We start from the raw sequence: 22,363 nt of genomic DNA on the forward strand, positions 1-22,363 counted from the left end.
TATGAAATGACATTGAAATTTTGGTAGTGGTTGCGTGTATGTGTACATTGCTTTGGGTAGCATGGACATTTTCACAATATTTTCACCCATGCGCACGGGATATCTTTCCATTGATTTTTGTCTGTTCAGTTTCTTTCATCAATGTCTTAGTTTTCAGTGTGCAGGTCTTTCAAGTCCTTGGTTGAATTTATTCCTAGTTTTTTGGGGGATGAGATTATAAATGGAATTGTTTTCTTAATTCCTCTTTCTGATAGTTCATCATTAGTGTATAGAATCACAAATGATCCTGCAGTTTTACTAAATTCATTTTTTTAGTTCTGACAGGTTTTTTTTGGTGGTTTTATGTAGAAACCTAGAATTCAGAAATCCCACTGTTTTCCTCTACATCCAGGTCATCCACCGCACCCAAGACCTAGTGGCTCCTAATATTATCTTCCCACGGTGCCTCTCAATACCATGTGGACAAAGTGATTAGCATCACCACTTTGGTTGAATTTGGTCTGGGTAAGAAGTCTTGACCTCTCTAGCAATGTTTGATGTCATCTCTGATTTTATGGCATGTTACTGACATGGTTGTATTGAAAGGTATTTTCTAGTAAATTTAAAGTTTAAATTTTAAATAGCAATACAAAGTTTTCTACATTCACACCAAATACTACAGTGTGTTTTAGCCAACACAGGGCCAGTCTCCCAGGGAACCAGGACATAACCCCAAAATGAGGGATAATTATGGTTTCCACATTATAATCCTATCCACAGGACCACTTCAGCTTTCACCAGCTGCCCCAACTTTGTGGAAATGTCTTTTCCCATTCTGATCCAGGTTTATTTTTCTGGAACCATCACTGGGCTTTCCCTCATTTTAAAAACCTTCATGGATTGAAAGTGTACAAGATGAGTATGATCTCGTGGCTTTTCCTGTATGGCTTCTTTCACTTAGGATGTTTTCAGTGTTTATCCATATTGTAACATGTATCGTTTTTTTTCATTGTGATTGAAAACACATAACATTTATCATTTAAGTCATTTTAATTATACATTTCTATAGCATTAAATACATTCACATTGTTGTAAAAACGTCCTCATCACCCATCTCCAGAACTTTTTCATTTTCCCCAAGTGAAACTGTAACCATTAAACACTTATTCCCCTCAACCCCTGGCAACCTTTGTCTACTTTGTCTTTGAATTTGACTTATCTGGGTACCTCATACTAGTGGAATCATAGAATGTTTGTCCTTTTCGTGTCTGGCTGGTTTCACTTAGTATAATGACTTCAGGGTTCATCCACATTGTAACCTGTGTGAGAAATACCTTAGTTTTAAAGGTTGAATCATATTCCACTGCGTATATACTACACTGTACTTATCCATTCATCTGTTGAAGGATGTGTTGTGTTGCTTCCAACTTTTGCCTACTGTGAATAATGTTGCTATGAATATGGGGTACAGATATCTGTTCCATTCCTTACTTTCTAATATTTTGGGTGTATACCCTGGAGCAGAATTGAGGGATCATACGTTAATTCCACGTTTAAGTTTTTGAGGAGCCGCCATACTGTTTTCCACAGCAGCTGCACAATTTTACTTTATTCCTTCATATGACAGAATAACGCAGCTTAGGGATCTACCTTATTTTGCTTATCCATTCACCCGTTGGTGGACATTTTAATTGTTTCTACCTTGGGTTATTGTGAACAGTGTTGCTATGAATATTGGTGTATACGTTTTTATTTGAACACTGTTATCCGTTCTTTGGGTATATATCTAGGAGTGGAGTTGTTGAAACATATGATAATTACATTTTTATTTTTTTGAGAAAATGCCAAATATTTGTACACATAGATTGCACCATTTTACATTTCCATAAGTAAAGTTTAAGGGTCCCATTTCCCTACATTGTTGCCAACATTTGTTATTTTTATTTTTGATATAACCATTCTAGTGTGTGTGAAGGGCTATCACATTGTGGTTTTAATTTGCATTTCCATCATGACTACTGATGTGTGACATCTTTTCATGTGTTTGTTGACCGCTTGTATGCCTTGTGTGGAGAACAGTCCATGCAAGTCCTTTGTGCCTTTCAAAACTTGGGTTGCCCTTTTACTGAGTGGTAAAAAGTTCTTGATATATTCTGGATAAAGTCTCTTATTAGATATATAATGTGCCTATGTTTTCTTCCATTCTGTGGGCTGTCTTTTTACTTTCTGGAGAGGCTTTTTTGATGTACAAACGTTTGTAATTTTGAGGAACTCCAGATTATCGGTTTTTTTCTTTCATTGCGTGTGTTTTAGTGTCAGATCTAAGAAACTATTGCTAAATGCAAGGTCATGAATCCCTTGGTTTATTCCAGAGTACCATCATCCCTCGGTATCCCCTGGGCTAGGGTTTAGGTCTGGGGTTTGAGTCAGGTCAGGGTTTAAGTGTCAGGGGTCAGGGTTTGAGAGTCAGGGTAGAGGGTCTAGGGGTCTGGGGTTAGGGTGTTAGGGTTAGAGGTTAGGGTTCCTTAGGGTTAGGGTTAGGTTTAAGCATAACTGGCCCCCATTGTCCTCCCTTTATCTTCTCTGAGGTCTCCAGGATGGATAGGATTTGCCCAGGGTCACACATGAGTCAGGGAGGTGAGCTGGACCACTGTCTTTCTATCCCCCAGTCCTGGGCTCTGAGAAAAGAGTGAAATTTCTGTACTGTCTCTGAGTGTTTCACATCGAACGCGGTGTCAGTCACGGGTTGTGGAGGGTGTCTGGAGTCATGCATGGTTGCATCCTTGTTAACAGTGCAGTTATTCCTGTCCTCCCATCTGGGAAAGGTGGTGTTGGCCCTGCTCTGCCTGGGCAGCCCCAGTTCCAGCAGAGTGCCCAGACAGGAGGGCACTCAGTGGACATGTGTGGATTAATGCAGGACTGGGTGTAGCAACCTGCCAGCCCCCTGGCTACTTGAGGGCTGGTGGGACCCTCCTGGGGCTGCAGGCATCCTTTGTCCCATCTGAGTGGGTAGCAATAGACAATCAAGTCTCAGGCAGGACAATCCTTGGCCTCTGACCATTCAGGCAGGCATCTGTGGTCCTCTAGCTCAGTTCAGCCTGGGCCCTGTCAAGACCCCACGGACAATTAGTGAGCTGACCATGCTGCTGAGTAATGGAACAGCTACCTGCGCAGTGTAGACATTCCTTTAAGATGTTTCAACTACCAACATCCATGTGGTTGAGAAAAGGGCCTCCCCTTCAGAGCCTTCACAGCCTCGTAGCCTGCCAAGAGAGGTAATAACCCTCTAAATATTTGAGTGTGTCCCTGACACAACCACCATACAGCACACCATGGCCCTTCAATCCTTTGTCCTCTTAGGTGTTAGAAATTTTTTTTAATGGAATTTTATTAAGAATTTATGTTCATCAAGACAAGCATTTTAGTGTCTAAAAGCAACCCATGGGCAGAAAGAAAACATTTATAGTATATTTATCTGACAAAGAACTTATACCCATGATATATTAAAAAGAACTCCTACAAATCAGTAACCTCTTGCAAATTACACAACACATAAAAAAACTGTACAAAAAGAGTTGAACCCTTCTCACAAGAGCATGTCCAAATGCTTAATAAACATAAAAAGATGTTGATCTTCATGAGCCACAAAGGAAATGAAAATTAAAACACCCACAATGGAAGATGATATATTTGTAATACAGTTGCATGACACAAAACTAGTACACAGAGTATAATAAAGTATTTCTGAAAATCAAATCAGTAAGACAGACTACCCAATAGAAAAATGGGCAAAAGACTTGAACAGGCTTTTCACGGAGAAGAAAATCCAAAGAACCAATAAACCAGTAAAGGTGGTCAACTTCCCCCATCATCAGGGAAATACAAGTTAAAAACCACAGTGAAACATTACGATATAATGACTAGTCAAGTAAAGTCTACCAATAACAAGTGTGGGTAATAATTTAGAACTAGTTGTTAGAAAAATTTTGACATTCATATTCATTAAGAATCAAAGTTATGGGAGAAACTGGGCCTCCCAATGGGAGGTTCACACTGAGACTGGATTGTCTTGGAGAGCCATATGCATCCATGTGGCCTCTGGAAACCTGCCAATTATGGGTTCCATGGCATGGAATAATTCTCGAGCCTCCCGTTACTTCATTGCACAAGTGTCCTTACAACCCTAGCATTTGGTTTCTTCCCTTAGAAAAGGAGAGAGAAGAAACTGGAAAAGGAGCAGTATTACTTTTCAGGGATGGGTAGTTAATATGGCCAGGGAGATGGCATAACTCAAGGGCTCCCACCTCTCAGGGGCAGGAATGAGGTCTGTGTGTCTTCTGACGGCACATGGGCTGTTTTGGGCCATCCTCTGAGATGTGAGGGCCTGATGCCCAAGGCAGGAGACTTGAGTTTACCAACAAAAATGATCCTGCCTTTTCAGCAAGTGAAAGAACTTGCAGTCTTGGGAGGACAGTAAGAGCACTGGATGAGTTGCTGCAGCCCCTGACCCTAAGAGAACCCCTTTCTTCCTCTTGTGTCAGATTCTGTGTTGTGCAGTGAGCTGTCATTGACATAGAATCTGCTGCTTTCTCCCAGCCAGCATCTATTCTCATGTCCAAGCCTAGTGCCTCAGTTTTCCTTTGGGAATTACATCTCACCTGCTTCCAGTCCAGATAGTTCCAGAAGGATGACCCCATGTTCCACCCAGCTCGAAGATGGGTTTACAACCCACATCTAGCCAGTCCCATTTTCCATCTTCTGGTGATGGGTCAAGGATGAAAGTGAAACCCAAGCCAGGCCAAAGGTATTCAAAACGATGACTTTTCTTAGAACCCAAGAAAAGAGAAAATTTTCTTGGAAAAAGGATGGTGGGTGGTTGTCAGCCTAGAATTTCTGTTGGCCCAAGGGCAGTGAGAGAGCCTGTGCCTGTGAATGGAGTCTCCCAAAGGCACTGAGCAGGACAAAGGTTTGGAAAGAAATAAGGTCACACAGAGACAGTGTGAGACACTAGACCTGCCAGGTCCAAACTCATTCTTCAAGTTGCCACTTGCAAGTATTAAATTATTTCTACCCTTACAATAAATACTAATTTATTTTACTTCCGTAAGTGTGTCCAGTCGCTGGGAAAAGAAAAAGTCCTGGTTGATTCATCTCAGTCGATAATCCCTGACCCTTCCTCAGGTGTCCTCACTGGGTAGGCGTGGCTGGGGGAGGTGAAGACACTGGGTGAGGTCATATACTAGGGGAGGTGCCAAACAGCTCTGTCCCTGCTCCTTCCCTGTCCCGGGAGAGGGAAAGCCTGGAACAGTGATAGGATAGCCAGTAGGGGAAGAGGTTCCTCAGTGGTTAATTGGCCTTTTTGTGTTTTCCTTCATTTAGGGTCCATTTTGGTAATGTGTTTTTACAAAGAAATCCCCCTTCTCCTCTAGACTTCCAGTTTGTTACAGTAGGTTTCTCTTATTTGATGTTTAACTTTTCCTGTCTAATTTTCTACAGAATCATCACAAATAATGAACAAATATTGATACTTTACTATTAACTGAGGTCTCTATTCATGTTCCCTTTGTTATACCTTTCCTTGTTCCAGGGTCTCATAGGGCATGGGGTCATCATGTCTGTTTAGTCTCTTCTGGGCTCTGACAGTTGCTGAGACTCTCCTTGTTTCCATGACCTTGACAGTGTAGGGGAGGGCTGCTCAGGTATTGTATAGACTGCCAGGCGCTGGGATTTGCTTGGTGATTTTGTTGTAATTAGACTTGGCTTTGAAAAAGCAGACCACAGAGGTAAAGTGACTCCTCTTCACTGTATATCAAGAGAACAGGCTCTTAAGGGAACTTCTTCCTTATATTCTTAACTTTGGTCACCAGGCTGAGGTAGTGTTTGTGAAGTTTTCCCACAGTGAGGTTAATTTTTTCCCATGTCCATCCTGTGTGTCTTATGTAGGAGGCAGTCATAATGCAGAAGCCACACTTGAGGAGAGAGGGGTGAGCTTCACATCCTTGATGGACAGCTGAGTGGCTCTATACATTGTTTAGAAGCTTTCTGCACAGGAGATTTCTGTTTAACACCATTCATCAAAAACTGTGTAATTTATTTGTACCAGTTTGGACACGTGAATAATTAGTGTAAACTTTTGGTTATCATCCGGCTCTACATTATTAGACTGCTTAGTTCATTCTTGCTTTGGCTGTTGAGAGCTTCTTCCATTTGCCCTTGTTTTCATTTTACATAATTTTTCTTTTTGGGGTTTTTTAAATTTTTGGTACTTCTTTACTCTCTGATATTTTAAGATTATCCTGTTTCGTACATTTACTGTCTCAGTCCTAGCATCAGCCCTTTCTTCAAAGAGCCCTTGTTCCTTTTATTAGAGAATGGTATTAAAGACTTACATGTTGGAGCTGAACGTGCTCAGCTGACAGTACCTGGAAATATGTGCCTGTATCCCAGCCTGTGCACATACGCATAATCATAAAGGTTTCCGTGTGGAACTATGTGTGTCTCTGTTAGGCTAAAGAGAGTTTATACTGATGTCTCCAACCTGGTCTGTTATGACATGGATATTGCAACCTTCTTTTGTTTGTGACTTCTCACTCCAGTGGTAAGAAACCTGGTTTCCACCATTTTTCATGGCACATATATACAATGGAATATAACTCAGCCATAAAAAGAAACAAAATTGAGCCATTTGTAATGAGGTGGCTAGACCTAGAGTCTGTCATGCAGAGTGAAGTAAGTCAGAAAGAGAAAGACAAATACCGTACGCTAACACATAGATATGGAATTTAAGAAAAAATAATGTCATGAAGAACCTAGGGGTAAGACAGGAATAAAGACACAGACCTACTAGAGAATGGACTTGAGGATATGGGGAGGGGGAAGGGTAAGCTGTGACAAAACGAGAGAGAGACATGGACATATATACACTACCAAACTAAGGTAGATAGCTAGTGGGAAGCAGCCGCATAGCACAGGGAGATCAGCTCGGTGCTTTGTGACCGCCTGGAGGGGTGGGATAGGGAGGGAGACACAAGAGGGAAGAGATACGGGAACATCGGCATATGTATAACTGATTCACTTTGTTATAAAGCAGAAATTAACACACCATTGTAAAGCAATTATACTCTAATAAAGATGTAAAAAAAAATCAATAGAAAAGTGAACCTAAAAATAAATAAATAAATGCAGTGCTTGTTCCATCCGATGACTGATATAGTAGTGCCAGTACTGTTGGCTACTACTCCCCATGGGAAAGAACTTACAGAGTCCGCTGTGTGTGTATGGCATATTTTGCCTTTGGCCTACAGAGTCCTCTCATTTCCAAAGTTAACTTAGGTCGGCCCATTTTGTCCCACCACCAACCGTGAGTTTTTTTCATACTTTTCTAAATCAGTTAGATTGTTTGTTACATTCTGTATGCCAGTCTTTGACACTCCCACATCCGAAGTAAGTAAATTTGAATAGATTATAACTTACTTGTTGGGCTGTAAAGATCTGTGGGTGTAGCCAGGTGCATAGTGACAGGTACTCACTACTAAATTATCATACGGACCTTTCAATCACATATTCCACAAACTGTTTACCGTGTCTGTTTTGCCTTTTCTAGAATGTCATATAAATGAGGTCATAGAGTGTGTAACACTTCAGACTGGGTTCGTAAAAGAATATATTAGCAATATAAGTGTTAGATTCATCTATTTTTTTTGCACGGGTTGATGATTCATTCCTTTATATCTCTGAATATTATTGCATTGCATGTATAGGAGAGGAAGAATAATTTTCCCTCTACCTTTCTATGTTCTTCATTGAGATCCCCCTTGTAATGAAAGGGAGATGAACTGGAGAAAAACAATCAGAAGATTAATATATACCATGCATACCTTCTGTATACTTGAAAGATACCCAGGAAAACAGTCTGGCCCAAGCCATTACCTTAAAGGCTACCTTCAGCTAAGAACAGAAGAAAGATGTTAGGGAATGGAGGAAGCCATTTAAGGGAGGTTTTAGGCAAAGCACAGTAAACAAGGGGATGGTTGTTATGCAGATTTCCATCCAGACCTGTTTCATTGACAAGGTTTTTTTTTAAAAATATTTATTTATTTGGCTGCACCAGGGGTTAGTTGCAGCATGTGAGATCTAGCCCCGTGACCAGGGATCGAACCCAGGCCCCTGCATTGGGAGTGTGAAGTCTTAACCACTGGACCACCAGGGAAGTCGTGACAAGTCTTTCTTGATATTTAGTCATCAATTCCTGGTCCAGAGAGGGACATACACTTACAAATGGAGATACCCTTAATAAATGTAAATTTACCTCATAAAAGGGCATTTTCTACTTGGTTTTCAAAAATTCTCCTGGGTCTGCTCTTTTTTAAATTAATCAGTCCAAAATAATCCTTTTGTTAAAGGGACATATATTGGGGTGGTATATTCTACTCCCCTTGACATGGATGTGCCCTAATTTGCTTATGAATTCATCTACAGAAGGACATCCTGATATCTTTAAGTTTTTAGCCATTATGAATAGAGCTGCTGTGCATTACTTGATCCTAGTTTTTGTTTGAACACAGGTTTTCAAAGCAGTTGTCTAAACACAAGACGTACACTTCTTGGATCCTAAGGTAAGACTACTTAGATTTGGAAAAAACTGCCAAACCATCTCCCAATCTTGGTTGTACATGCATTCCACCAGCATCTTGAGTATATTCTTGTATGCTTGTTTTAGTATCTGTTTATCTTCTTTGGCCAGGTGTGTGTTTCAATCTTTACCAAATTTTAATGGCACTGTTTGGTATAATTTGAGTACAAACCTTTTATCAGATATGTGTTTTGGAAATAGTTTCTTCCAGTTTGTGGTTTGTCTTTTGGTTTTCTGAATAAGTTCTTTCATAGAGTAGAAATTTTTAATTTTATAAAGTCCACATTATCAATTATTTTTCTTTTGTAGATTGACTTTTGGTGTTGCGTGTTTAAAACGCATCACCAGACCCAAGGTCATGTAGATTTTCTTTTTTTTTAATAAATTTATTTATTTCTTTATTTTTGGCTGCGTTGGGTCTTCATTGCTATACGTGGGCTTGCTCTAGTTGCGGCAAGCAGGGGTTACTCTTCATTGCTGTGCGCGGGCTGCTAATTGCGGTGGCTTCTCTAATTGTGGAGCATGGGCTCTAGAGCACAGGCTCAGTAGTTGTGGCGCATGGGCTTAGTTACTCTGCGGATCTTCCTGGACCAGGGCTCGAACCTGTGTCCCGTGCATTGGCAGGCGGACCACCTTTGGCCACCGCACCACAAGGGAAGTCCTAGATTTTCTGTTTTCTTCTAGAATGTTTATAGTTTGGTAATTTAAACTTGTCTGTGGGCATTTTGAGTGAATTTTGGTTTACGTTGTAAAGTTTGTGTCTACATTCATTCCATTACGTACGGTTTCTAATTAATTGTTAACCATCTTTTGAGAAGATACAGAGAGATACTTGGCTCCATTTCAGTTCGGATTTCCAAACTTAGTATAAACAGCAGAACAGCATTCAGGATGAGGCCTCTGGGTTTGTGAGTGTGGTGCTCCCGGTACTTCTCTGATGTCCCACAGCGGGCAATGTATACACCTGTGTGACCCTGGGGGCACAGGTGCATCCGGCCCACAGACTTTGCTCTGTGACAAGCTGACGGGAGCTTTGTCTCCTGTCGGGGCTTAGGTTTCTGGACCACGGGGCAGTGTCTATACTGACTGGAGCTGGCTTTTCTCAGGACCCACTGGTGAGGAGATGTCACGAGAGGAAAAAATGAGAAAGTGTGGAGAATCCTCCTGTGCAGCTGACTGTGGGGTAGGTGGGGTGCATCTTCAGGGGACTCAGGAGAGAAAAGGTTTAATGTAGAATACTGTGGGCTTTTAGTTAGTTTTATGTGCAGTGTAGATGGTGACCAGTGTCATTCTTTGGAATCTGGTGTCTGGTTTTCCTGGTTCTGTTTGTTGATGGCTTTGGGTAGAATAAACGCTTTAATAATAGTAATTTTTCTGATGCACGAGCATGGAATATTGTTTTCCATTGTGTCTTTAATTTCTTTATCAATGCTTTATAGTTTCCTGAGTATAGGTCTTTCATCTCCTTGGTTGAATTTATTCCTAAATAGTTTGTTCTTTTTGATGGAGTTGTAAATGGGATTGTTTTCTTAATTTTTCTTTCTGATGGTTCGTTAAGTGTATAGAAACAAAACTGATTTGTGCGTATTGATTCCATGTTTTGCAACTTTACTGAATTTATTTTTTTAACATTTTTTGAAGTAATGTGAAAATTTTTAATGCTAAAATCTCACTGTTTCTACTGCACCCCAGGTAATCGCAGGACCCAAGACTTGGTAGCTACTAATATACTCCTCTCATGATGTCTTTTTTAAAAACAAATTTATTTCATTTATTTTTGGCTGTGTTGGGTCTTCGTTGCTGTATGCGGGCTTTCTCTAGTTGCGGCGAGCGGGGGCTACTCTTCGTTGCAGTACGTGGGCTTCTCATGGCAGTGGCTTCTCTTGTGATGCATGGGCTCTAGAGCACAGGCTCAGTAGTTGTGGCCCACAGGCTTACTTGCTCCACGGCATGTGGGATCTTCCCGGACCAGGGGTTGAACCCGTGTTCCCTGAATTGGCAGATGGATTCTTAACCACTGCGTCACCAGGGAAGTCCCTCTCACTGTGCCTCTTAATACCATGTGGACTCCTACAAAGGAAATACCAGTCACAATTTTGGTTGAACTTTGTCTGGGTAAGTCTTGGCCTCTACAACAAAGTTTGTTGACTGTCTTATCTGATTTTCTGGCATAGTGCTGACATGCTTGTTTTGAAAATTAATTTACTTTCCAGTAATTGAAAATGTACAGAAAAGCTTCAGTAATGGCAAAAGTACTCACATTTGCCACTTCACAAAATGCTCACAAAACCATGACTCGTTCTGGAGAAGCCATGGGATAGGGAGAGAGACACTCTCCTGAGGAATCAACACATAACCCCTAAAAGAGGAAACCATGATGTCTACATTAGAATTTAATACTCAGACCCACTTCAAATTTCGCCTGTTGTCCCAACTGTATGAAAATGTCCTATTCCCTCCCGATCCAGTTTTCTTTTTCTGGACCCATTACTGAGTTTCCCCCTCATTTGGACAACCTTGATGGATTTGAAGCAGGCAAGATGAGTATGGGATCTGGGTGGCCTTTTCTGCATGGCTTTTTTCACTAAGAATGTTTTTAATATTCATTTATGTTGTAAGAAGTATCAGCACTAAACTTTTGTTTCTTTGTCATTAAAAATACAAAACATGCCATTTACCATTTAATTCATTTTACGTATAGAGTTTTGTGGTATTAGCTACCTTCATATAGTTGCACAAACAAGTTAACTAACATGTGTACCTCCTATGTGCATGGGAGATACCCAGGAAATTGAGTAACACCCTGAAATGGCCCAAGACATCACCTTAAATACCGTCTTCATCTAAAAGGAAAAAAAAGGAAAGGTATAGCTGTTTCTGTCTACATTCATTTGATTGTGTATGGTTTCCAATTGATTGTCGTATGACTAGTTTTGGAGAAGTCATGGGATAGTTGGCTTCATTTCAGTTTGAATTTCCAAATTTAGTGGATTCTGCAGGCTTGATACAAGGTTTACAAATTTGATATTGGATCAGGACATCCCATGGTGTAATTGGAATTAATGGTTTGTTCAACAGTTAAAGTTCTGTGTGATATGAGTACAAACTGGAGTAATCGTGGTTAGTTTCTATCTGTTATACATGTGACCCAGGATGAAAGGACAAGGGAAATAAGGCCTGCTTTATAAAAGTGTCTTCAAACTAATTGATGGTATAATCTCAACCTAGTTTTTTAAAAATTTATTTCATTGAAGTATAGTTGACTTACAATGCTGTGTCAATTTCTGCTGTACAGCAAAGTGATTCAGATATATATACACACACACACGTACTGTTTATTACATATATACATATGGTTTATTACAGGGTACTGAATATAGTTTCCTGTGTTGTACAGTAAGACCTTGTTGTTTATCCATCCTATATATGATAGTTTGCATCTGCTAATCCCAAACTCCCAATCCATCCCTCCCCTGTCTTCCACTTGGCCACCACAAGTCTGTTTTCTATCTCTGTGAGTCTGTTTCTGTTTTGTAGATTCATTTGTGTCTCATTTTAGATTTCACATATAAGTAATATCATATGTTCTTTGTCGTTCTCTGTCTGACTTCACTAATATGATAAGCTCTAGGTCCATCCATGTAGATGCAAATGACATTATTTCACTTTGTTTTATGACTGAGCAATATCCCATTGTGTGTGTGTGTGTGTGTATATATATATATATATATATATTTTTTTTTTTTTTTTTTTTTTTGCTGTACGCGGGCCTCTCACTGTTGTGGCCTCTCCCGTTGCAGAGCATAGGCTCTGGACGCTCAGGCTCAGCGGCCATGGCTCACGGGCCTAGCCGCTCCGCGGCATGTGGGATCTTCCCAGACCGGGGTACGAACCTGTGTACCCTGCATCGTCAGGCGGACTCTCAATCACTGCGCCACCAGGGAAGCCCCCCATTGTATATATTTATCACATCTTCTTTATCCATTCATCTGTTGATGACATACGGGTTGCTTTCATGTCTTGGCTATTGTGAATAGTGGTGCTATGAACATAGTGGTGCATGTATCTTTTCGAATTATAGTTTTGTCTTCTGGATATGTGCCCAGGAGTGGGATTGCTGGTTCATATGACAATTCTATTTTTATTTTACTTATATTTTGATAAATTTATTTACTTTATTTTTTATTTGTGGCTGTGCTGGGTCTTCATTGCTGTGTGCGGGCTTTCTCTGGTTACGGCGAGTGGGGGCTACTCTTGGTCGCAGTGCGTGGGCTTCTCATTGCATTAGCTTCTCTTGTTGGGAGCATGGGCTCTAGGCACTCGGGCTTCAGTAGTTGTGGCATGTGGGCTCAGTAGTTGTGGCTTGTGGGCTGTAGAGCGCAGGCTCAGTCGTTGTGGCACACGGGCTTTGTTACTCCGCAGCATGTGGGATCTTCCTGGGCCAGGGCTCGAACCTGTGTCCCTTGCATTGGCAGGCGGATTCTTAACCACTGTGCCACCAGGGAAGCCCCAGCAACTCTATTTTTAGTTTTATTAGGAACCTCCATGCTTCTTTTCATAGTGGCTGCACAAATTTACATTCTGACCAGCAGCGTAGGAGGGTTTCCTTTTCTCCACACCCCCTCCAGGATTTATTTGTAGATTTTTATTGATGACCATCTTGCCTGCTATGAGGTGATACCTCATTGTAGTTTTGATTTGCATTGTTCTAATAATTAGCGATGTGGAGCATCTTTTCATGTGCCTATTGGCCATCTGTATGTCTTCTTTGGAGAAATGTCTACTTAGACCTTCTGCCCACTTCTTGATTTTTTTTCAGTTTTATAAGCTGTTTGTATATTTTAGAAATTAGGCCCTTGTTGGTCACATCATCTGCAAATATTTTCTCCCAAACAATTAGCACAGTTGCTGGGACAGCTGGATACCCACACGCAGAAGAATAAAGTTGGACCCTTACCTCCCTCCCCATCCCGTATACAAAATCAACACAAAATGGATCAAAGGTCTAGATGCAAGAAACAAAATTCTAAAACTGAGAGAAGAAAACATGAGAGTAAATCTTCATGACCTTGAATTTGGTCATGATTTCTTAGATCTACCAAAAGCACAAGCAACAAAAGACAAAATAGATGCATTGGACTTCCTCAAGATGAAAAACAGTTGTGTATAAAAGGAGCAAGGAATAAGGTAATCCAACATCCAAAGTGGCCCAAGATGTTTGCAAACCATGTATCTGATAAAGGACCGTAGCCCAGCAGCCAAGCTCCCGGTGGTCCAGGGGAGTGTCTGTGCGGCCCCTCCCGTCCTCGGTGATCAGGGGATTTCAGGCCCCACAGCACCCGAGGGGTGGACACGGGCCATCCTCAGCACCCTCAGGGAGTGAGTGCTGGATGGTTTTGAGCCCAGATGCACTCCCATTACTGCCCTCAAAGGCTGAAGGCTTCGGCATGCCTCCAGAAGGACACAGAGTATTTGCAAGTCTTTGAGGACCAAGGGGACAGTCTTCACTTTTCTGAAAAGGGCATCTTATTATTTCACAGCATGACCATTTTCCATCTGGCTCTCAGGGGTGCCCTCCCACCTCCCTGATTTCTCTGAAAGTGGCCATGGTGATTTGGCTGCCCCCCGTCCCCACACAGGTGACAAGGCCAGTAGGGCCAGACCCTGGTGGTCCTTAGCTTTGCTGGAGACTAACCCAGACTCTCAGCCTGCGATTGAACGTGGACGCCCCTGCTTCCCCCCGTCACCGATTCTCATCTCCTCCTCTGTCTCTCTTCCTCCTGCTTTTCAGTCTCAGATTTACCTGCTGGCCACCACTCACAGCTCCCGCAGAGCCCAGAGATTTCTCCTGGAAGGAAAGGTTCTGGAAAATCAGAGGGATAAATAAAGGATGCAGCTGATTCCCGCCTTGTGCTGACGCCCAAGAGGGTGATGAGAATGAGTGTTTTCATTAGAATTTTAAATCCTCCAAGTGATAGATCATTGTGGGGGCATCCTGTGTCTTTCTGCCCATTCTACTAATGTCATTCCTGAATTTTAATGCAGCAAATAATTTACGTTATAAATATGCTGGGGGAGATCTATTTTAAAAATGTTAGAGGTAACTCCAAGGGTTTTTACAACAAACAAGGACATAGAACCCTGTTTCCAGACACTGGCTGAGCGATTCCTACCCTGAGCCTCAGTCTCCTGGAGGGCAGAGTGGCCATGGCCCTCCTCCTGCAGGTGAGCCTACTCAGGCACGTCCCACGTGGGACCACTGCATTGCAGAATCTTAGAGTGGCCAATGGCAGGCAGCTGGCTAGAGATGCGGACAAGAGAACACTGCCCAGCAGCCTGGGACAACCCCGGGGTGAGGCCTTAGTAAGGGTCAGTGTCAGGTCATTAGTTAGGGCCAGCATATCAGGGCTGGAGTTAGCACCAGTGTCAGGGCATTAGTGAGGAATATAATTAGGGTGTTAGGTAAGGAGTCAGGTCATTAGTTACAGGTAGAGACTTCATCGAGGCCTTAGTTAAGAAGAACATGGGGGCTTCAGTTAGGGACAGTGTCAGGATGTTAGTTAGGGCCAGCAACCAGGCCTTAGGGATAGTGTCAGGACCTCAGAGAAAACTTGAGGGCCGTAGTATAAGACAGTTCAGGCCATTAGTTAAGGACACATCAGAGACTTTCTTAGGGACATATTCAGGGCCTTAGTAATGGACAGGATCAGGACGTTATTTAGTGACAGTATATGCTATGAGGGACAGCGTCAGGGCCTCAGTTAGAGATAACTTAGGGCCTTAGTAAGAGAGAGTTCAGGCCGTTAGAGATATCGTAAGAGACTTTCTTAGGGACATATTCAAGGCCTTAGTTATGGACAGGATCAGGGTGATAGTGTCGGATATCTCAGTCTATTAGGGTCACCGTCAGGGACTTAGAAATAGTTCAGGCTGTTCCTTAGGTATATTCTCATGGACTTAACGCCAGAATCAGAGATGTAGGTATGACCAGTGTCAGGGTGTTATTGTTGAGTTGTCTGCAGCTATTAGGGACATTGTCAGGGTAATAGTTAGGGAAAGAGGCAGGCCATTATTGTAGACAGTGTCAGGGCCTCAGGTAGAGACAGCGTCAAGGCCTTAGGAAGGGCATCAGGGCCTTAGTTAGGGACAGTGTCAGGACTTCAGAGGAAACTTGAGGGACGTAGTAAGAGACAATTCAGGCTGTTAGTCAGGGACACCTCACAGACTTTTTTAGGGACATATTTAGGACCTTAGTAATGGACAGGATCAGGACATTATTTAGTGACCACTTAAGTTCTGAGGGACAGCATCAGGGCCTAAGTTAGGGAGAGTGGCAGGGTCTTAGGGACAGGGTTAGGGAATCTGTAAGTTACAGTTCAGGCCATTCATTAGCTTGGGACAGCATCAGGGACTTTGTTAGGGAGAATGTCAAGGCTTCAGTTAGAGATAATTTGCAGGCCTTAATTAGACACAGTTCAGGTTGTTACTTAGGGACATCTTCAGAGCCTCAGTTAGCGACAGCATCAGGGTGTTAGTTAGGGAAGGAGTCAGGTCATTATTATAGACAGTGTCAGTGCCTCAGGTAGAGAGTGCATCAGGGTCTTAGGGACATACTCAGGGCCTTAGTTATAGACAGGATCAGGGCATTATTGAGAGATATATGAGGCTATTAGGGACAGCATCATGGTGTTAGGGAAAGAGTTGGGGCTCTTATTATAGACAGTTTAGTGCCTTAAGTAGAGACATCATCACAACCGTAGTTAGGAAGAGGGTCAGGGCCTTGGTTAGGGACAGGGTCAGGCCTTAGGTGAGGGCATCTAAGGCTATTAGGAACATCATCAAGGCCTTAGACTGGGTCAGCATCAGGGCGACCAGTGTCAGGGCATTAATGTGGGGCAAAATTAGGGTGTTAGTTAGGCAAAGAGTCAGGTCATTAGTTACAGGCAGTTTTAGGGCCTCAGATAGAATCAGCATCAAGGCCTTAGTTTGGAAGAACATCAGGGCCTCAATTAGGTTTAGCATCAGGACGTTAGTTAGGGCCAGCAACAGAGCCTTAGTTACGGACAGTATTGTCAGGACCTCAGAAATAACTTGAGGGCCTTAGTTAGAGACAGTTCAGGCCGTTAGTTAAGGACACTTCAGAGACTTTCTTAGGGACATATTCAGGGCTTTAGTAATGGACAGGATCAGGGTGTTATTTAGTGACAGCCTAGTCTATGAGGCAGAGTGTCAAGGTCTTAGGGACAGGGTTTGGGTCTTCATAAGTTATAGCTCAGGCCATTAGCTTGGGATGGCATTAGGGCCTTGGTTAGGGAGAATGTCAAGGCTTCAGTTAGAGATAACTTGAGGGCTTTAATTAGACACAGTTCAGGCTGTTACTTAGGAAAACTGTCAGGGCCTTAGTTAAGAGTAGTGTCAGGGCGTTAGGGACAAAGTTAGGGTGTTAGTTACAGAAAGAGTCAGGTAGTTAGTTACAGATAATGTTAGTGCCTTAGGGAGACATAGCATCAAGTCCTTAGTTAGGAAGAGCGTCAGGGCCTCAGGGACACTATCAAGACATTAATAGGGCCAGACTCAGAGCGTTAGGTAGGGCCATTGTCAGGACATTAGTTAGGGGCAGCTTCAGGGCCTTAGTTAGGAACAGCATCAGGGCCTCTGTTAGAGAAAACTTGAGACCCCTAGTAAGAGACAGTATAAGTGTTAGTTAGGGACAGTGTCAGGGACTTAGGGATAGCATCAGCACCTTAGTTATTGACAGTATTGGGGCCTACGTTAGGGACAGTGTCAGTGTCTATTTAGGGAAATGTCAAGGCCTTAGGGACAGTGTCAGGGCCTTTGTTAGGGCCAGTGTCATAGCGTAATTAGGGGAAAAGGCCATTAGTTAAAGACAGACTTAGGGAATTAGAGACAGTGTCATGGCCTTAGTTAGGACCAGTGTCAGGACATTAGCTAGGGATAGTGTCAGGACCTTAGTTATTAACAGCATCAGGGCCTACATTAGGGACAGCATCAGCGTCTAGTTAGGACCAGCGTCAGGGCCTTAGTTAGGGACAGCGCCTCAACCATTATGAGAATAAAATATTCTGATGCTTATAAACTACCAAGTCTCTGTATTTCATTTTAGCAGCCAAAGAGCTGGCTGAGGATAAATGTCTCTGAGCTTGAGTACCTATCAAGAGAAAACTTCAAATCTCAAAACAAAAGAGAAAATGGGCTGGAAATAAACCAACAGAACCAAATAATAATTGTGGAACAACTAAAAATGCTATGACATATACATAATGGGTATAGCAGGAGAAAAATAGAAAACAAAATATATATATATATATATATATTTTTTTTTTTTTTTTTTTTTTTTTGCGGTACGCGGGCCTCTCACTGTTGTGGCCTCTCCCGTTGCAGAGCACAGGCTCCGGACGCGCAGGCTCAGCGGCCATGGCTCACAGGCCCAGCCGCTCCACGGCATGTGGGATCTTCCCGGACTGGGGCACGAACCCGTGTCCCCTGCATCGGCAAGCGCACTCTCAACCACTGCGCCACCAGGGAAGCCCCAGAAAATATTTTTTAAATGACTGATAATTTCCTCAAATGAATGTCTGACACCAAAAACACAATGTGGGAACTCAGACAAAAATGTGAATAGTAAAGAAAACTACTGACTAATATCTCTCCAGAACTTAGATGCAAAACTCCTCAAAAAAAATTAACGAATTGAATCCAATAATGTTTTGACAGAATTGTATACCATGAATGAGAAGGATTTATCCCAGGTATGCAAGGCCTGTTCCACATTCTAAAATCAAATAATTATAGCCATCATATTAACAACCTAAAGAAGAAAACTATATTATCATATCAATAGATGCAGAAGACTTTTTTAAAAAATCCAACACTCATTCTTCATGAAAACTCTCAGTAAAATAGAAATAAATAGGAGTTTTCTCAAGTTGATAACAAAAATCTACAAAAATTTTCACCTTACATTGTGCTTAGTGGTAAGAAATATGAAACTTTCCCACTAAATTCAGTTAAAAATCAAGGATGTCCCTTGCTCATGCAATAAGGCAAGAAAATAAATAAAATACAGATTGGGTAGGAAAAAACAAGAAAAGCAGCTCAGTTAAAAAGTGGACCAAAAAAAAAAAGTGGACCAACACAATTTACAGCCACCTCACCAGAGAATACAGACACTTTGCATGTAAGTATATGGAAGAATAATCCAGATTACATGCTGTCATTAAAATGCAAATAAAAAATACAATGATACACCACTATGTAACCCTTAGACAGGCCAAAATGTGGAACAATGACAGCAACAAATGCTGTAGAGAATGTGGAGCAATAGGAACTCTCGTTCGTTGCTGGTGGAAATGAAAAATAATAGAGCTACTTTGGAAGACAGATTGACACTTTCTACAACATTGAACATACTCTTACTGTACAATCCAGAAAGTGTTCTCGTGGATGTATACTGAAAGGAGTTAAAAACATTTGTCCACAAGAATCTGCATATGGATATTTTTAGCACCTTGATTCAATATTGCCAAAATGTGAATGAAACCAAGGTGTCCTTCAGTAGATGAATGGAAAAATATATTCTAGTATATTCTGGGAATGGAATAATATTCAGCACTAAAGCAGTAAGCTATCAAGCCATAAAAATATATGGGAAATCGTTTTCTCTCTTTTGAAGTAGAAATGGTTTAAAATAATGTTAGTTTCTGTTGTACAGCATGCTGATTTTTTTTTGCAGATTATATTCCATTATAGGTTATTATAAGATATTGAATAAAATTCCCTGTGCTATACAGTAAATCCTTGTTGCTTATCTATGTTATGTATAATAGTTTGTATATGTTAATTCCATATGCTAATTTGTTCCTTTTCCCCTCCCTTTCCCCTTTGGTAACAGTAAGTTTGTTTTCTCTGTTTGTGAGTGTCTTTCTGTTTTGTATAAAAATTTCTGTATTATTTTTTTAGATTCCACCTATAAGTGATCATACAGTATTTGTAATCCTCTGTCTTATTTCATTAAGCATAATGTTCTCTAGGTCCGTCCATGTTGTTTTAAATAGCATTATTTTATTCTTTTTGTGGCTGAGTAATATTCCATTATACAGGTACATACACATCTTTTTTTTTTTTCTTAACGTCTTTATTGGAGTATAATTGCTTTACAATGGTGTGTTAGTTTCTGCTTTATAACAAAGTGAATCAGTTATACATATACATATATCCCCATGTCTCTTCCCTCTTGTGTCTCCCTCCCTCCCACCCTCCCTATCCCACCCTTCTAGGTGGTCACAAAGCACTGAGCTGATCTCCCTGTGCTATGCGGTTGCTTCCCACTAGCTATCTATTTTACGTTTGGTAGTGTACATATGTCCATGCCACTCTCTCACTTTGTCCCAGCTTACCCTTCCCCCTCCCCATATCCTCAAGTCCATTCTCTAGTAGGTCTGTGTCTTTATTCCCGTCTTGCCCTTAGGTTCTTCATGACCATTTTTTTAGATTCCATATATATGTGTTAGCATACGGTATTTGTTTTTCTCTTTTTGACTTACTTCACTCTGTATGACAGACTCTAGGTCCATCCACCTCACTACAAATAACTCAATTTCGTTTCGTTTTATGGCTGAGTAATATTCCATTGTATATATGTGCCACACCTTCTTTATCCATTCAACTGTTGATGGACACATAGGTTGCTTGCATGTCCTGGCTATTGTAAATAGAGCTCCAATGAATATTTTGGTACATGACTCTTTTTGAATTATGGTTTTCTCAGGGTATATGCCCAGTAGTGGGATTGCTGGGTCATATGGTAGTTCTATTTTTAGTTTTTTTAAGGAACCTCCATACTGTTCTCCATAGTGGCTGTATCAATTTACATTCCCACCAACAGTGCAAGAGGGTTCCATTTTCTCCACACCCGCTCCAGCATTTATTGTTTGTAGATTTTTTGATAATGGCCATTCTGACCAGTGTGAGATGATATTTCATTGTAGCTTTGATTTGCATTTATCTAATGATTAATGATGTTGAGCATTCTTTCATGTATTGGCAATCTGTATATCTTCTCTGGAGAAATGTCTATTTAGGTCTTCTGCCCATTTTTGGATCGGGTTGTTTGTTTTTTTGATATTGAGCTAAATGAGCTGCTTGTAAATTTTGGAGATTAATCCTTTGTCAGTTGCTTCATTTGCAAATACTTCCTCCCATTCTGAGGGTTGTCTTTTCGTCTTGTTTATGGTTTCCTTTGCTGTGCAAAAGCTTTTAAGTTTCATTAGGTCCCATTTGTTTATTTTTGGTTTTATTTCCATTTCTCTAAGAGGTGGGTCAAAAAGGATCTTGCTGTGATTGATGTCATACAGTGTTCTGCCTATGTTTTCCTCTAAGAGTTTGATAGTGTCTGGCCTTACATTTAGGTCTTTAATCCATTTTGAGTTTATTTTGTGTATGGTGTTAGAGAGTGTTCTAATTTCATTCTTTTACATGTAGCTGTCCAGTTTTCCCAGCACCACTTATTGAAGAGGCTCTCTTTTCTGCACTGTATATTATTGCCTTGTTCATCAAAGATAAGGTGACCATATGTGTGTGGGCTTATCTCTGGGATTTCTATCCTGTTCCATTGATCTATATTTCTGTTTTTGTGCCAGTACCATACTGTCTTGATTACTGTAGCTTTGTAGTATAATCTGAGGTCAGGGAGCCTGATTCCTCCAGCTTTGTTGTTTTTTGTTTTTTTTTTCCTCAAGATTGCTTTGGCTATTCGGGGTCTTTTGTGTTTCCATACAAATTGTGAGAATTTTTGTTCTAGTTCTGTGAAAAGTTCCACTGGTAGCTTGATAGGGATTGCATTGAATGTGTAGATTGCTTTGGGTAGTAGAGTCACTTTCACAATGTTGATTCTTCCAATCCAAGAACATGGTATATCTCTCCATCTATTTGTATCATCTTTAATTTCTTTCATCAGTGTCTTATAATTTTCTGCATACAGGTCTTTTTTCTCCTTAGGTAGGTTTATTCCTAGATATTTTATTCTTTTTGTTGCAATGGTAAATGGGAGTGTTTTCTTGATTTCACTTTCAGATTTTTCATCCTTAGTGTATAGGAATGCCAGAGATTTCTGTGCATTAATTTTGTATCCTGCTACTTTACCAAATTCATTGATTAGCTCTAGTAGTTTTCTGGTAGCATCTTTAGGATTCTCTATGTATAGTATCATGTCATCTGCAAACAGTTACAGCTTTACTTCTTCTTTTCCAATTTGAATTCCTTTTATTTCATTTTCTTCTCTGATTGCTGTGGCTAAAACTCCAAAACTATGTAGAATAAGAGTGGTGAGAGTGGGCAACCTTGTCTTGTTTCTGATCTCAGTGGAAATGCTTTCAGTTTTTCACCATTGAGGACGATGTTGGCTGTGGGTTTGTCATTTATGGCCTTTATTATGTTGAGGAAAGTTCCCTCTATGCCTACTTTCTGGAGGGTTTTTATCATAAATGGGTGTTGAATTTTGTCGAAAGCTTTCTCTGCATCTATTGAGATGACCATATGGTTTTTCTCCTTCAATTTGTTAATATGGTGTATCACGTTGATTGATTTGTGTACATTGAAGAATCCTTGCATTCCTGGAATAAACCTCACTTGATCATGGTGTATGATCCTTTTAATGTGCTGTTGCATTCTGTTTGCTAGTATTTTGTTGAGGATTTTTGCATCTATGTTCATCAGTGATATTGGCCTGTAGTT

The 22,363-nt window shown here is 41.0% G+C and overlaps 2 long non-coding RNA genes across 2 annotated transcripts in view; one reads left to right on the plus strand and one right to left on the minus strand.

The window, feature by feature from the left end:
* The window catches only part of LOC137215668 (uncharacterized), a 55,005-nt gene extending 40,302 nt beyond the window's left edge, over window positions 1-14,703 (plus strand). The window contains exons 3-4 of the long non-coding RNA XR_010939370.1: window positions 8,544-8,594; window positions 14,403-14,703. This is a non-coding gene — a long non-coding RNA (uncharacterized lncRNA). The remainder of the gene's footprint in view (window positions 1-8,543; window positions 8,595-14,402) is intronic.
* The window catches only part of LOC137215670 (uncharacterized), a 65,530-nt gene continuing 53,522 nt past the window's right edge, over window positions 10,356-22,363 (minus strand). The window contains exon 3 of the long non-coding RNA XR_010939374.1: window positions 10,356-10,681. This is a non-coding gene — a long non-coding RNA (uncharacterized lncRNA). The remainder of the gene's footprint in view (window positions 10,682-22,363) is intronic.

This window comes from Pseudorca crassidens, chromosome 20 (genome assembly GCF_039906515.1).
Source record: "Pseudorca crassidens isolate mPseCra1 chromosome 20, mPseCra1.hap1, whole genome shotgun sequence".
NCBI lineage: Eukaryota > Metazoa > Chordata > Mammalia > Artiodactyla > Delphinidae > Pseudorca > Pseudorca crassidens.